The sequence below is a fragment of the Camarhynchus parvulus genome, chromosome 1 (assembly GCF_901933205.1).
Source record: "Camarhynchus parvulus chromosome 1, STF_HiC, whole genome shotgun sequence".
NCBI classification, from domain to species: Eukaryota; Metazoa; Chordata; class Aves; order Passeriformes; family Thraupidae; genus Camarhynchus; species Camarhynchus parvulus.
Window position 1 is genome coordinate 17,010,319 of NC_044571.1, and position 14,598 is coordinate 17,024,916.

Consider the following 14,598-nt stretch of genomic DNA (forward strand, 5'->3'; position numbering starts at 1 on the left):
ATTATGATCACATTTTTAAATGTTACTTGGTTTGATAACTGAAAATTATATCTGATGATAGATGTCATTGCATTAGGATTGTTCTGGATAAAACATCTTACAAAAAAAATTTAAGAAATAAAGTGCCTCACAATTAGGAAATATCACAAGCAAGAAGCCTACACAATGTTATTTTTAGCCTTTTATGGGCACAATGTCTGAAAAGTAAAAGGTAAAATAAGTTTCTTAATTTTCAGCCATACTTGCTAAATAGTGATGGCATTTACCAGATTATCTGCAATGTGGAGGATGTGGCCTTACTCTGTACAAATATTCACAGGCACAGATATTGCAGTCTGGTCTGACTTCTAAGAGTATGGTGAATTTTTAGCAATAATTTCATAATACAGCTTGCTTCTACTTCCACAGTACTAAAATATCACCAAGAAAAAAAATTATCTTTTCTTTTGAAACACTTTTACACATCTGTGCAAATTTAAGTAACTATGTAGCCAGTGAGGTAAGAATAAGGCCCGCGGCTGCTGAAGGGAATTCTATTCTGTAATTGAATGAGCCCATGTGGATCTCAGCTCTGAACTCAGATGAAATTCAGACTGTTGTGTTTACCTATGGCCCTGCTGACTGTATTGGTTTCCTCAGGACTAAAGATCCCTATCAAGCTACTGCACTAATGACAGGGCTGGTCTGTAACAAAATTCCTCACAGTAAGGAACAGTCATATGTTAAGAGAAAAGGGAATACAGAGGGGAAAAAAAGCTCAGCTTCTTCCCTTTTTTCAATACTGCTCAAGATATTAATTGCTGAACATGAAGCACCTAAAAATATCTGAATATTGATTTCCTCCCAGTGCTGATGTTATCAGTTGTGCTCGTTTCTCTCCGGTGTCATCTGTTTGCCCAATTCTGTTGGTCTTTTACGTCTGCTACTTAACAGCAAAAGCTGAGGATGTTACTGCCTCCCAGTAATAGTCGGCAAACAGATGCTTTTCAAAGCAACAGCTGCACTTTCACAAAAAAACTTTAATTTTCTTTTACAATTTTACAATGAAATGAAGCAGCTGGAATGCTTTGGAGACAAAGGAGCTCATGAATAATTCACTTGACACCTTTATACTCAAGTATGGGTGTCTTCATTAAATAAAATTGCCTCCTGTCAAGGGCAGCGAGAGGGTCTGGGGAGGAAGGCAGTGTTGTTTCCATTTGAGACCCCAGAGAATGATGATTGACAGCAAGGTGGAATTTATTGTCAATATAATTTTTTTGACTTTTTGTTTACATTTACCCTTTAAATAATTTCAATATAAAAATCACTTGAGTTCAGTACTCTGGAAAATACTGCAAAGTAAAAAAAAAAAATCAGCAGGTTTATAGATTACAAATGCTTGTGGCCAGTGAAAAAGAACAGATTATGCCTATTCATACATATGGCTAAAATTGCATACTGCAGCATACAAGGTGTTTTATCCATTTTTTAGTATGAGGTGATGCTGGACGCTTCCTAAATGTTCCTGAGGGGTGCCTGGGGTTCCCCCCAGAGCTGGCTCAGCAGGGCCAGTGTCCTGGGGTGGTTCTGCACCTTATCTGTGGGTTGCAAGCACCTGCTGGAGCATGGTTTTGTTAGGATCTAGCCAGATCCTTGGCATTCTTCTGACAAACACACCTGAGGCAGGCGATAAGCTGCAGGCACTTAGCATCCTTGTGCTGTCTCACTGGCAGCATCATAAGAGATGCCACTTTGGTTAATTGCTGCAGAGCGGGAGTGCCAATCTGGCACTGGCTGCCACAGGATGTGGATGGAAGCCTGGAATCTTTCTCTGTTAGTAGAGAAGGCTGCAGGGATCTGAAGCAAGGCTAGAGCCTGCAGCTCTCCTCTGAAATACCTGCCTGCTCAGATCCAGTAACATCTCAGCTTTCAAGCAAGCCCCTAAATCTCACACAGCATGTAAATGTTACTGTTGGCAGGTGTGAGGGAGCAGGCAAATGTCTTAATCAGTACTAAACATTGCATTTAATAAATTGCACAGACAGAAAAGCTGGGACAGGGCTTACAGCAAAGAAGATACTGAATTACCAGCAGAAGAGGCACAGGCCTTCAGCCAGGGTGCCTCAAGAGGGAAATATGTGGAGGAAGCCATATCAAGGTATTTAAAATGTTTTGGGGAGCTGCTCTAGAAATAACAGTGAACTACCTCCTTCCAACCAGGGAACCTGCAAACAAGACTGGAGTAAAAAAGAGGGAGAATTTACAAGCTAGTTCTTCAGAGGGATTCCATGTGTGCACAACTACTACTACAGAATTAGGAATGGTTTTTCATGTTAGTGTATCACTCACTAGGAAAGTTGAATATACTAATGCAGGAAAAAACACTGTTATTCCACACGCCATTTGAGAATAATCTTGTGTTTGTAGAGTCCCCTGGGCAGAGGAAAAAAAAATCCATGTTAAGAAATACATTCTGATTTCCAGTCACCCCATGTAGAGAGCTTTACCACTAGAAGTACCGAGGATGTGTCCATAGTGCAATCAGTATGTGACTGCAGCCTGCAGAGACACTCCAGAGTGAACTTATGGGCAGGTGCTTTGGAGAAAGATGCTGCAGCATCTCAGGGTGGCCAGCACACTGAATGTTTACCTGGATTTTTAAATGGGCTTTGGAGCCTTTATTGACCTATGTGTATCATCTCCTATTGTCTCTTTAGCTAGTCTCAAGCTACCTTCAGTACATCTACTTAGGCTATACCTTTGTCTTTGCCTTAGGGAAGAGATGCCATGAGATCTGTGACCTGACTGTGACCCCACAGCTGGTGAAGGAAAGGTGAGTACTCTGACTACAGCATCACTAAAAATCTCCCACTAATGTTTTTTTCACATTTCCACCCTCAGCTGTGTGTATTTGTGAACACTGCAAATAGCTGCAGCATTCTAGAGAAAACCACTGTATGAAAAAGATAAATTTACTGCCTACCCTAGCTAGATACAAGAAGCAGAGCTGATCCCACTGGGAAGGTTTTGACCAGCTTTAATGAGAGCTCTTCTACTTGCAGGTACTTTTTGATGACAGTGCATCACTGCTATTTTGAGTCAGCCTGAGTTTGGTGCACTGTGAAGAATTTTGTTCTCAGTGATTCAGCTGCAGTGCTGTTAGCAGCATTAGTATGGACAGTGCTGCCAGCAGAAACCTCAGGAGCAAGGATAACTGGCATGATACTGAGAGCAATACAAAGCTGTTGACAAATACAGCTCTTAGTACCACTGACTGTGCTAAGCAAGGATGGAAAGCCTCCTGCAGCTTGCTTGGTACAAGCACAAGTGCAAAGTCATTCCTTGGGCTTTCAGATTGTCTGGCTGAACCAAGGAACTCTATGGGAGGCTGCTGAGTGATGCTGTCTGGCTATGATCCCGTGCTAAAAATACAGTGGAAGATAACTGCTAGTCTTTTCAGAGTTTTCCTCCTGAGTTTTCTGTGGCTTTGTGCTGTGCATAAACAGTGCTGAATGGGAAACAGAGCGCCTCATTTTTTCACTGAACCTCCAAGCTTCTTTAGTCTGGTACTCTTTTTGCTCCTACTTGCATTTCTGTGAAAATGTTTCATAGCCCTAGCATGCTAGCAATTACAATTTATTAAATTCTAATAAGAACTTTACACATTCTTTTACCTCTCATTGAGGACAACTGACAATTTAGGGACAAAAATCTGTTAAATTTTAGAATCAGTGAACTTCTAGCCTTTCATTCTTCATGCAGACTTTCTAATTCAGTATTTTGAAAGCTGCATTTCAAGGCAAAAGTCAAATAATATCTCCTTTTTCATATGGCAAAAAAATAAACTCTTCAGTAAATTATCTCCTGAATGACTAATGACCATACTTCTGGAACTGATGTAAGTGAGCATCATCTCTATTCTGAACATCCTTATCACCATTTCCAAGGAGTTTGTAAAGGATGACAAAAAGCTGTGGTACAGAAATTACCGTGATGGCAGATTAGAATTCCAAGGCTTGTGTGGTTTTTCATTTTAGAAGCAGTTGCAGTGATTTAAGATGCTGCCAATCCTTATTCTCCTCACTGCCCAGACCCAGTTACATTTTCCAAATCTCTTACAAGTAACATTTATGTGATTCTAAGCCAATATCATATGAAATCTAGCAGCTCAGGATCAACTGCCTCTCACAGTAATTTGGGTTCTGTTACTAAACTAGTAGATTTCATAGTAAAGTGGCTGAAGGACCATTTTGCTCTACTGATTCCAAAAGGGAGGACATTGAAAATGTGACTGTGTTCACCTCTGGCAGGAGAACAACACAGAGTTGGTCAATAACAATTTATATTGTTGCAGCTATTTCTTCACTGAATGTGTTTCCAAGACCTAAGCTACAATTCTGCAAAACCAAAGGGAATAAATGCAGAGTTAAACTCTGCAGCTGGTCACTGAGTTAGTTACTGCACAAACATTTTTAAAGTGCTGTGTAATTTTAGTGACTCCTAATTGCTTGCAAGCCACTTAAATAAATCTAGTCAAATAAACCAAACCTTTCTAAGAATCATAAAAGAAAAACTACTCCTTTGGCTCCACAGTCCTCATTATTTGGCTAGATGCATTTGTTGATACAGAGCTCCACTAGACTGATTCAAGCCAGGATAACAAATCCCATATTCCAGGTGACAAAACATTTTCCATCAGGATATCTTTCAGAGGTAAATCTCTTATATTGGCAATTCCTGTCTTGTGACTAAAATTTATTGCAATTTGAACTGAATACTCTTTATTTTCAGAGACAATGAATGCCAGTTTGAAATCGCCAATAACCGGTAATAACTGAAAAAGTGTCAAACCCTAGTGTGCCTAATCTTAGGAGAAAATAATGAAGTATAGATTTTAAAAGGTCTTTATCAAATTTTTTTTCACGTGCACTAAAAATGGAGAACTTGGGAAAATGTATGAAAGGTTCCATTTTATTCTGCAGCTGACCTGACACAGCACATCTGCACCCCTGAATGTATGCAGCAAGAAGAAACAGCTTAAAATATGTATTTGCAAGGCTTACATTAGTCATCATTTTGTACCCTGAGTGACCTGCTGAAAGAACTGAGTTTGAATGTTTGGTTTGGGGGGAGGGGGAGTTTCTGTTTTGACAATAAAAAGTTTAATTTCTTCATATAAGCTTTGCATTTTCGTATAAGCTGTGAGACACCCACTCACCATTTTCTTTGGGATATTAGGAGGAATACTGGTTAGAAAGCAGGAGTAGTAGCCTGGGGTCAAAGGCAGGTATCCAGGCATGTAAAAAGATGTTCAGTTGACTTCACTGCAGAGTGATAATTAGTTACACTCAAATGATGTCCCTTGAGGTAATGCACTTGAGAGCAAATCTGGCATGCTGCTCAAAGTTTTCTGGGGCCATAGCCTTGGATCCTCAGCCAAGTATGCTCAGATGTACTACAAGTTTCTTAACAGCAAAAGGTGGAAAAGCTTTTTTTGCCATTACAGTGTATAAAGCTGGGTAACAGAAACACTGGAATTGGTCTGGGTGGAAATCCACAATAGCACTGGAAGAACAACAGAGCAAAGCAGCAAAGCTGCAGCACAGTGGAAGAGCCATTCCTCTCCCTGTTATCTCAGCATTGAGACAGACCATAGTCATAAAGATATGTGCAATGAAGAAGCAAACAGAACAGGCAGCAACTTTATTGAATATTTATGGAGGATAAAATAAACAAGGTTGTTCAGTGAAAATACTGTCCCATAATAACAGTTGACACCTAGAGAGTTTAAAAACCTGTCCAAACCCATTTGTTGTCACTTATAGAGAGGAACCCAAGAAATGTAGTGAGGACCTGAAAGCTATTTGCTGCTGCCTTCCATGGCATACAGGTGATCCTGGCAAAACTGGTCAGGCATGCACATTTCTTTGTGCTTGCAAGTATGTGGGCACGAGAGTGTGAGTGGGTAAATCAACTTACTTAGGGAATTGTAAATTAAAATCATGTTCTACTCACCTATGGTCTTGTACTGTCTTTTGTTGCACTAACAACCTATTAGGACTATGTATCTCCAGTTATGTAATACTTTGCTGGGGACATGCTCTTGTCTTGAGCTGAATGGATCAGAAATTCTCATTCTGTTCTCACAACACTTCCTTGAGAAATTCCTGATTTGAGAAATTGTGGGCAAATGGAATTCTCCAATATATATACAGCAAGTCAAACTTAGTTAATGGTTTTGAAAGTGAAATTGGACAAGTTTGGATAGAAATATATAGCATGATTGCTTATGCAGAGAAAGAGTTGGCTCTCGTAACTCTGTCACTTCCAAATCACTATCCTGAACTGGAGTGGTCAGTGCAGATACTATTGTCTTATAGCTGTATAGAGCAAAATGGCCCAGAAATTCTCTCACAGTTCACCCTTCAGCAAACAAACAGGACATCACAAGAAACAGCATGTTTTAGCTGTGATGGGTTTTTTCCACATTCCTTTGCTTGTTTTTTCCATATCTGCTTTGTTTTGGGGAGAAAATTACAATTTTGGTGCAAAGCAATGTGCGCATACACACAAACCCAGATATTTGCTGCCATCAAAAAAGTATAGAAATACAGCCAATAGCCCACTTGCACAGAACTCCACAGCACTTGCTGGTGTAAAGCTTTGTTAGACATGCCTTCACCCAGCTGATGGCACAGATATATGGTGCTTCCAGCCCTCACTTACCCATGAGAAAATTAGTTTGTAGAATGCTGTAAGCCCTCTGCTTATTTCAGCATTACTCTATGCAATAAGCCAAATGTTAGTTGCTATGCAGTATGTTCATTAATTTTCATGGAGTTTCTTATTTTGCTTTTCTTTTTGCTTGTCAGCAACACCTATGCCAAAAAATGTTTGGTTTTTGTCCTCTTTTAACACAAGTTCTCTATGCTAGTAAGAATTTCTGAAGTGAACATGATCCCGTTAGCAGAAAGGGTCAAAGACCCATTGGTAGTCTGTGTCTTATGCTGAAAGATCACTTAGTAGGCATTATCAAGGTCCTGCTGCATTCTAAACACAAATAAATTAGAATCCTGAATAAAGCTTTGACTTCCTGTATGGCACCAACTCCCAAACCAGTTCTGTTGCCCAACATTTGCAGGATTTCAGTGGCAGCAGCTGATTTCTCACTTTCCTCTGAGACCGTAGCTACTTTGGCACTTCTTCAGGCTTCCTGTTAGGCTGCTGTTATCCCAGAAAAATGAAGGGCAAGCTGATGTCTGAAAAAAACCCAGGCATCATGGCATATTATTACATGCTGTCTTACCCCACTCAGAACAGGTCTTTACACAGACCCAATTTTGCATTGTTATGTGAGCAACACATAAATGCCATTACCAGTTACTTAGAAAAATGGTACTTAAATACAATGTATTTCAAGGATTCTATTATATTAAAATAGCTTTATTGTCTTCATGGCACTTTTGAGTCTTAAGAATGAATTACAAGTGTTACCTGACTCTTGTAACATGGGGTTTAATATTCTATTATCCCTTCTTAGGAGGTGGGTTCTGTGCTTTCCATTTTGGCATTACCTTTTTTTCCCCCTTGCTACTAAATGTCCATGTTGCTGCTTATCTGTACTGTATTACAAAAGCTTTGTTAAATAAATGTGTCTGGGATTTGTGCTGAAAGGGGGGGAATTTATTATCCTTAATTCTTGTAGCAGTTCTGCCCCAATGAAACTGGGATTCCTCTGTGTCCACACTCTCTGACCACCATCTCCTACACACTTAAGCCTTAAGAGACACAAGTGCCTCACTACAGGAGAGGCTGTGGGTAGCTGTACCAGTCCAAGGAAAAGTCTGAGGGAAGAACCAGGTTTCACTTCCCTGGGGCCCTCCTTTTCCCTGTGGCTGCTTGTGAGAATGTGCTACTTTGCCCCTTAACAACCTGTGGTAAATTCTTCCCTTCTCTTTCTCTAGGTGTATGGAGACTGGGGAGTGTTTCCACATTTCAGCCCACTTCAATTTCTTGTGTTCCACATGTTACCAGAATATTTCTCTTCTGAACTCTTCTGTGGGATCTGAAAGCATGCTAGGCCTTAATAAAACACATATAAGATCAACAGTATACTGCCCCTAGATATTTCCACTGCTGAGCCAAGTAAGTGGAGAGAAGAGACTGATGAATGACTCCATGGCCACACATGGGAAAGAGAGAAAAGTGTTTCCAAATGTTCTGTTAACACCTGTAACATATTTTTAAAAACTCTCACATTTCAAGTCAAAATCCCCTGAGACATAATTTCTGACCTTCAGTATCTTTAACTGTGTGTTTCCATATGTGCCACTGCCAAAATGCTGAGTAGGCATTTGAGATTTACCTTTAGTACATCATTTTAGCTTACAAGATGCTTACTGAGAATTCAGAAACTTTGTTCTGAAATTGGTGCAATTTCGCTGCAAATACTAAACAGAGCACATAATGCTACCTAAGGAAATGCCACTGAGGCATTACAGATGATCAGATACCAACATGTTTAAGAAATATATGCAAAGAGCACTTGAAAGTCTACCAAAAAGCTATATTCCTTTCAACAAAAAATATCAAAGAAACAAGGTACTTTATGTCTAACAATAGCAAATAGTACCATGAGTAAAAGTGGATCTGTAGAGTAAAAAAAATTGTTTTTGAGGACCTTGACTCCATGCTAAATATATTTTATGGGGGTATTAATAATTTTAGATTTTCTTTTGTCTGGTTCTGTACATCTGACCCCCTCATTGGCAGATGGGAGATATTTCTGATTTAATTTCTCTCAAGAAGGATTCAGTGACCAGTGCTCTGTCTGCAGTGTAAACCGAAGTGCACTAAGTGGGGGCAATCACAAGATTTGATTCCAAGTTTACTCCTGGTCCAGACTAAAATGTTAATATTAACCCCACAAGATTTGCCATAAGGGTTCTAAAACAACTCCTTTGAGAGGTAACCAAATTAAAAACAAAAAAAAAACCAACCTGGTTTTATCTGAAAAGTTATCTATCCCTTTTTCTTACTTGCTTATTTCTTCCCTAAGTATTCACAAAGCCACACTGTGTCTCTTTCAAATTCAAATTTCAATTCTCTTTCTATATTTCCTTTGCTGCCAGGGAGGTTGCAACCATGAGAACTGCTTATTTTGCTCACCAATAATTGCCACCTTGCACTGCCCCGTCTTCCTGTATCCAACTGTGTTGTTCTCAGAATCCAAGAGAAGGACTGATCTTCAGGTCAGTGACTGGCATCTCCCCTCAGTGTCTGCAGAGCTCTGACAGAATGAGGTGCTGCCCTGTGCCTGTGGCATGGAGATGTTACAGTAACACATCACTAATAACAGAGCCATTCTGCCATCCAACCTACTGCATCTGTGTCACTCCTCCATCAAGAAATGAGGTTATTCACGCCCTCCTTACCCTCCCATGTGCAATGGTTTTTAAAGTAAGACAGAGCCAAAAATGACTTTTCACATAGAAATATGTTATCATGTAATCTATACTTGTCTCCCTAAGCTTCAGCAAGAAAACAGGTCCTTCCTAAGAAACAGGGCAGAGATGTTATCTTATCCACTCTTCCCCCACTGTACCTCACAGCAGAGAATCATGGAAAAACAAACCAATAAAGCTAAATGTTAGCATTCTGGGCATGGGGCTAGAAACCTGAGCTAGTACTAGCAGTCAGCAGTTCTGATTTCCTAAATTACTTTGGCCAAGTTGCTTAGGCCCTGTTTACATTAGATTTCCAGCTGTATGGAGTAATAGTTAAAATATGAAAGAGTAGATTTTTCTAAAGCCCCTAGTGCAAGGGATTTTCTCAGTTGATGGATGCTTATTCTCAGATACCTTTTAAAGAGGCTCTCTGCAGTATCTCAAATCACAAGATGCTTTTAAAATTCAGGTTTTATTTAATTTGATCCAGTTGTGCTGCCTCTCAGCAAAGCAGCAATTTTGTTAAAACCCTTTTCCTTTAAAGAAACCTCTTTGAAGAATATTTTAAATATATGTCAAATAAGGTCTCAATGGTGTCCCATGACAATGTGAGTTCCTGTACTCATATTTAGTTCAGTTGTCTCCCACCAAAGTCCTAATTATATATCCTGCTTATACCAGTAACTAAGTAGGACTTTTAAAGCTTTCCTCCCATGTCAGCAAATGAAAGCGTGTGAATGGAGTTTTCACCTTCTTTCTGAGGTTCTACATCTGCAGAAGACAGACAAGTGGCACAGAGACAATACTCTTAGCTGGGTGGTTCACAGAACTGAACACTTCAGACTTGGCACTGAACCAGCAGTCAAGTGCTACAGTTATTGACTTGCATGGCCCGTGGTGCAGTCTCACAACTGGCACAAGCTAATCTGAAACCAGAACCTGAATGAACCATCCCTGCTCTTGCCCATGGCCATGTCCTCCCCTTGGTGCTAAGCTTAAAATCAGGAAGACATGCAATGAGTATGCTCAGCCTGATCATCTGGCTGAAAATCAACTCTGCAAAAAAACCAAAAGTCAACTACCCTGGGGATCTGATTCAGCTCCCCACAGACCTCGTGAATGTTAGCACTGGGCAGAGCAGAAGAGCGGTGAGCAAGAAAGGAAACCAGCTAATATTATTGTGGTCTTACACTGGCTTAAACTGTTCATAAAATTATCCTCTGAAATGTTTAGCAAGATGGCTTTAGCAGCATTGAACTGGTCACAGGGAATATAAGAATGTGTTAAGTACTGGCACGATAGGGTCGTGCCACTGTTCCTGTTTCTCTCATTTCTGAACGTGCGGCTAAACCACTTCAGCCAAGTCGCCAGCAAGCAACTAGCAGAAACAACAGCAAAGTTTATTTACTTGGGTACCCACCAATTTTAGAACTGACTGCAGAAATGTAAACAGGCACCAACCTGGTCCCAGCAGATGTGTCTGCCTCTTCCTTCTTCCCTTACACGATGCCAGGCTGTGAATCCACAGTTCCTCTGGCCCCAGCCTCCGCCTCCCAAAGCAAAAAGCTACATAGATGTCTGATGTGACACCTGTCCATTAATGCACACTCTGTGCAGGACTGTGGTTCTTGGTATTTCAAACCCTTGGAAAGAAGACAATATAAAAATCAAGATCTCTAGAGCTTCCAAAGACTGCATGTGAGGCTGTTCTGCCATAATGACTGAGTAAATCAAACAGCACAAACAAAAACCTTCATTACCACAAAAACAGGATCAGTGAGCTGAAACAGCTTGGCATGGTTCCTGTCTCAGTGGATTCACCTCTGAGATATCCTTAACCTTGAAGATAATGCCATTATTAATTGCTTCAAATCTCAAAAGAGTAAGAGTTAAGAATACAGAGAGAAACCATATGGTGACCTCAGAGAAGTCTCTGAAAAAGAAGGCCAGGCAGCTCAGGTGGGGAGAGGCATTCCCGAAGATTAGAAGGCAAGAGCAGAGATCACTTTCCTTCACTGAATACTCACAGAGGCTTTTAAGCCCTAGAGTGGAAGTTGAAGAGGAAATGGATTATAATAAACAACTCCCTTTCACCTTCTTTGGCATGAAAGGCTGAGACTTTCCTGTGCTTCGGCACATCATTGAGAGCAGCAGTTTGCCTCAACTCCTTTCATATAACTGAAAACAGCAGTGTCTGGATTACAGTCTCCTCTGATTCCCGTGACCCAGACACAAACTTGGAACTCCCAATTCGTGCTCCCCAAGTTCCTCCAAGATCACAAAGAGGAAAGCCAAGGCAACAAGCAACAAGGAACTTCATTAAGCCAAGTGCTGGAAGCTTCAGAAGTCAGAATTCTCCTTCCATTTCATTGAAAATCTCCCTGTTGGCATTAATTTAAGCATTTGTACTTCTAGGAAAATAGGTTGTTTGTTGTAAAAATCTGCATATCTGCTACATCTATCAAAAAGCCAAAGTATTTTCTGCTGACCAAAATATTCTCTGCCATTTCTTTTAATATCCCTAGAGGTCTGCAACTCCACATATGGGCAATAACCTGTCCAGGCCAGAGGCTGCAGAGCTACAGCAGATTAAAAAATGAAAACACATATTGGAAATATAAAGCATGCAAAAGAGCACATATTGCAGCACTGTTTCATAAGATGACATGTTAAAAACTACTATTCCCCTGTTCTTCTGTAATTCAACCAGTTTCAGTACTCTGTGCAAAATTAATAAAAGCGTACCAAGCCAGTTATAAACATTGATATCTATTTCTCAAATAATCTACCTGCTATTCTACATGGAATTATTAAAAAAAGTCCATAGAAAATGCTAAATAAATGTCACAGAGCACAGAAATAGTTCAGCAAGACCAGTTGTTGAGGGAATATTGCCATGTCCATGCAAGAAACAAAAAAAGTGTTTAGCAGGGTTGGATTAGTCTTAGCTCAGTGCAGTGCTACTTTAGGAGGTGAAGGAGAGACTTGTTATATGAGAACAAGCTTGGTTTGTTTCTTACAGAATAAACATTTTCCACTTCAAAGGTAAAACACTCTATATTCCTGAATACTGAAGGAGTCCACAAGACTGTTATAGGATTTCCTCTCATTTGCAGCTTGAAATTCAATACAATCTACAGCAGTCAGCTGAAAGTGTAACAAACAGTGGTAGTTACCCAAACCCTGCAGCTCATGAGTTCCCACTGCAGCATCCCAGTGGTGGGAGCAATGCCACCTAGAAGGTGCAAGAGGAGTAATTGTCTACAACGCGGGATATAATCCAGTGAGTCATGCTTTCTCCTAAGTGCTGACATTGCCATAAAAGCTCTTTATTCAATGCAAAGCAAGAGCTGCCAATTGCACATGGCTGTGCAGCACACAGATGTTGCACATCAGGATAAAACACAGTCACAGCTATTTAGAGGTGAACTATCAGAGACGTGCTGTCATTAGACAAATCCCAACCTGCATGTCACAGAGAACATGTCCAAGACACAACTATAGCTCAAGGTCTTTTGTGACAGCAGGATATTGGTTAGGTGTGATTGATACTGGGGAGATGATAATTGCTGGGTAAATAAGAAGAAATATTGGATGAGCACTGGGGAAAATAAACATGGTCAATATTCAAGAAATTCTGAGTGAATTAAAATGAAGTGTGCTTTTCTATAAACATGTTTTAAGAAAATTATGCATTATTCCAAACAGGCTACTGGGACTATGCAATGATAGCAAATATGTTAGAGTACAGTAACTGCTGAGGCTACTATTTTGCTTTTCCAATGGCCAATTTTGAGGTTTTGTGCAAACTTGTTTTACCCTACAAAATTTTCTGACTGAGATGGTCATTCACAGTAATACCTACACCTACTTGCTGAGTTATGCTAAGAACATCCATCACTTCTGCATAATGTATAAGAGAAAGAAGCAACAGCAAGCCAGCTAATTCTTTGCAGAATAATATATCAGCATACCTGTCTTCAAGCTAAAATTAACAAGTGAATATAATTCCTTATAAATATACATGCAATTTGAAGCATGATGCAGCACATACAATTGAGGATGCAGGAGATGGTGGTTTTTTACTGCATGAAGATGCTAGGTTTGAAAGAAGTATAGCTTAATAAAAATAAAGCTTATGATTCAAGTCACTCTTTCAATTCAGAACTAATTTATGGTGCATTTTACACATCCTGCAAATGATGAACAACAGCCTTGCATAATTGCTTTCCTTACAAAGTGTGGGAATCAAAGGATACGTTTTAGATGTGTGGCCACAGATATGACCATGCCAATGAATTGCAAATAACCAACATAAGAGTTGATGATGTGCTGTCTTTGATAGATGTAGTGTTATAAACTGTCTCTTCCATAACAAATCTCAATGGGAGAGTAGCACTTAATAACAGGATTTTTGGTGCACAGATTTAAATGAAGAGAAAATGTGGTTGTGTGCAAGTGTAATTGTTAACAAGGAGAAGAGAACTGTGCTGGTCACTTACCAACCATTTTGACATCTAGATGTAACAAGTTTTGTTCACCAAAGCTAGTACTAGTTCTGAAACCTATTACAATCCAACTTAATTTCCAGATCCTAAACAGAATCAGCAAAAACTTGTGGGGGGTTGGGGAGCAATTCTTCACTTATAGTTCAGCCAAGCCCTACATGACATCATTGAAGAACAATTTTGTCCATCGTTCTTCAAAAACAATTCACATTTTCCCTATCATATTCCAGGTAAGCTGTGGCCACAAATACTGCTGTTTACAGCAAAATCACAAAAAGCATCACAGCCAAATGCTTATAGGTGCTTCATCTGTCAAGGGGCCATGTAATCACCCTTTTGGGAGAGCTAACAGAGGTCACTTAAAGCCAGGAAGCCTGACAGAGATTTCCTTTATCCACTATCTGAAGTCTAAGTGATCAAGGCTCTGTAACAACACACAGGCTCTGAAAGGTTCAGTCTTCACTCTGAAAACGTTTTAGGAAGGCCTCAGCACTTCCTAGGAGTAGACACATTCCTGGCAGCAAACACCAAAGCATGGAGTAAGCAGTGCCAAAGGGAAGCTGGTGCCACATCTGGCAGGACAAGGCCCTGTGTCTGTGTTAACTCATGCACTCCTATGGAGATGACCGCTGCACAGCTTCTGTGTATTCAACAGGATTCTC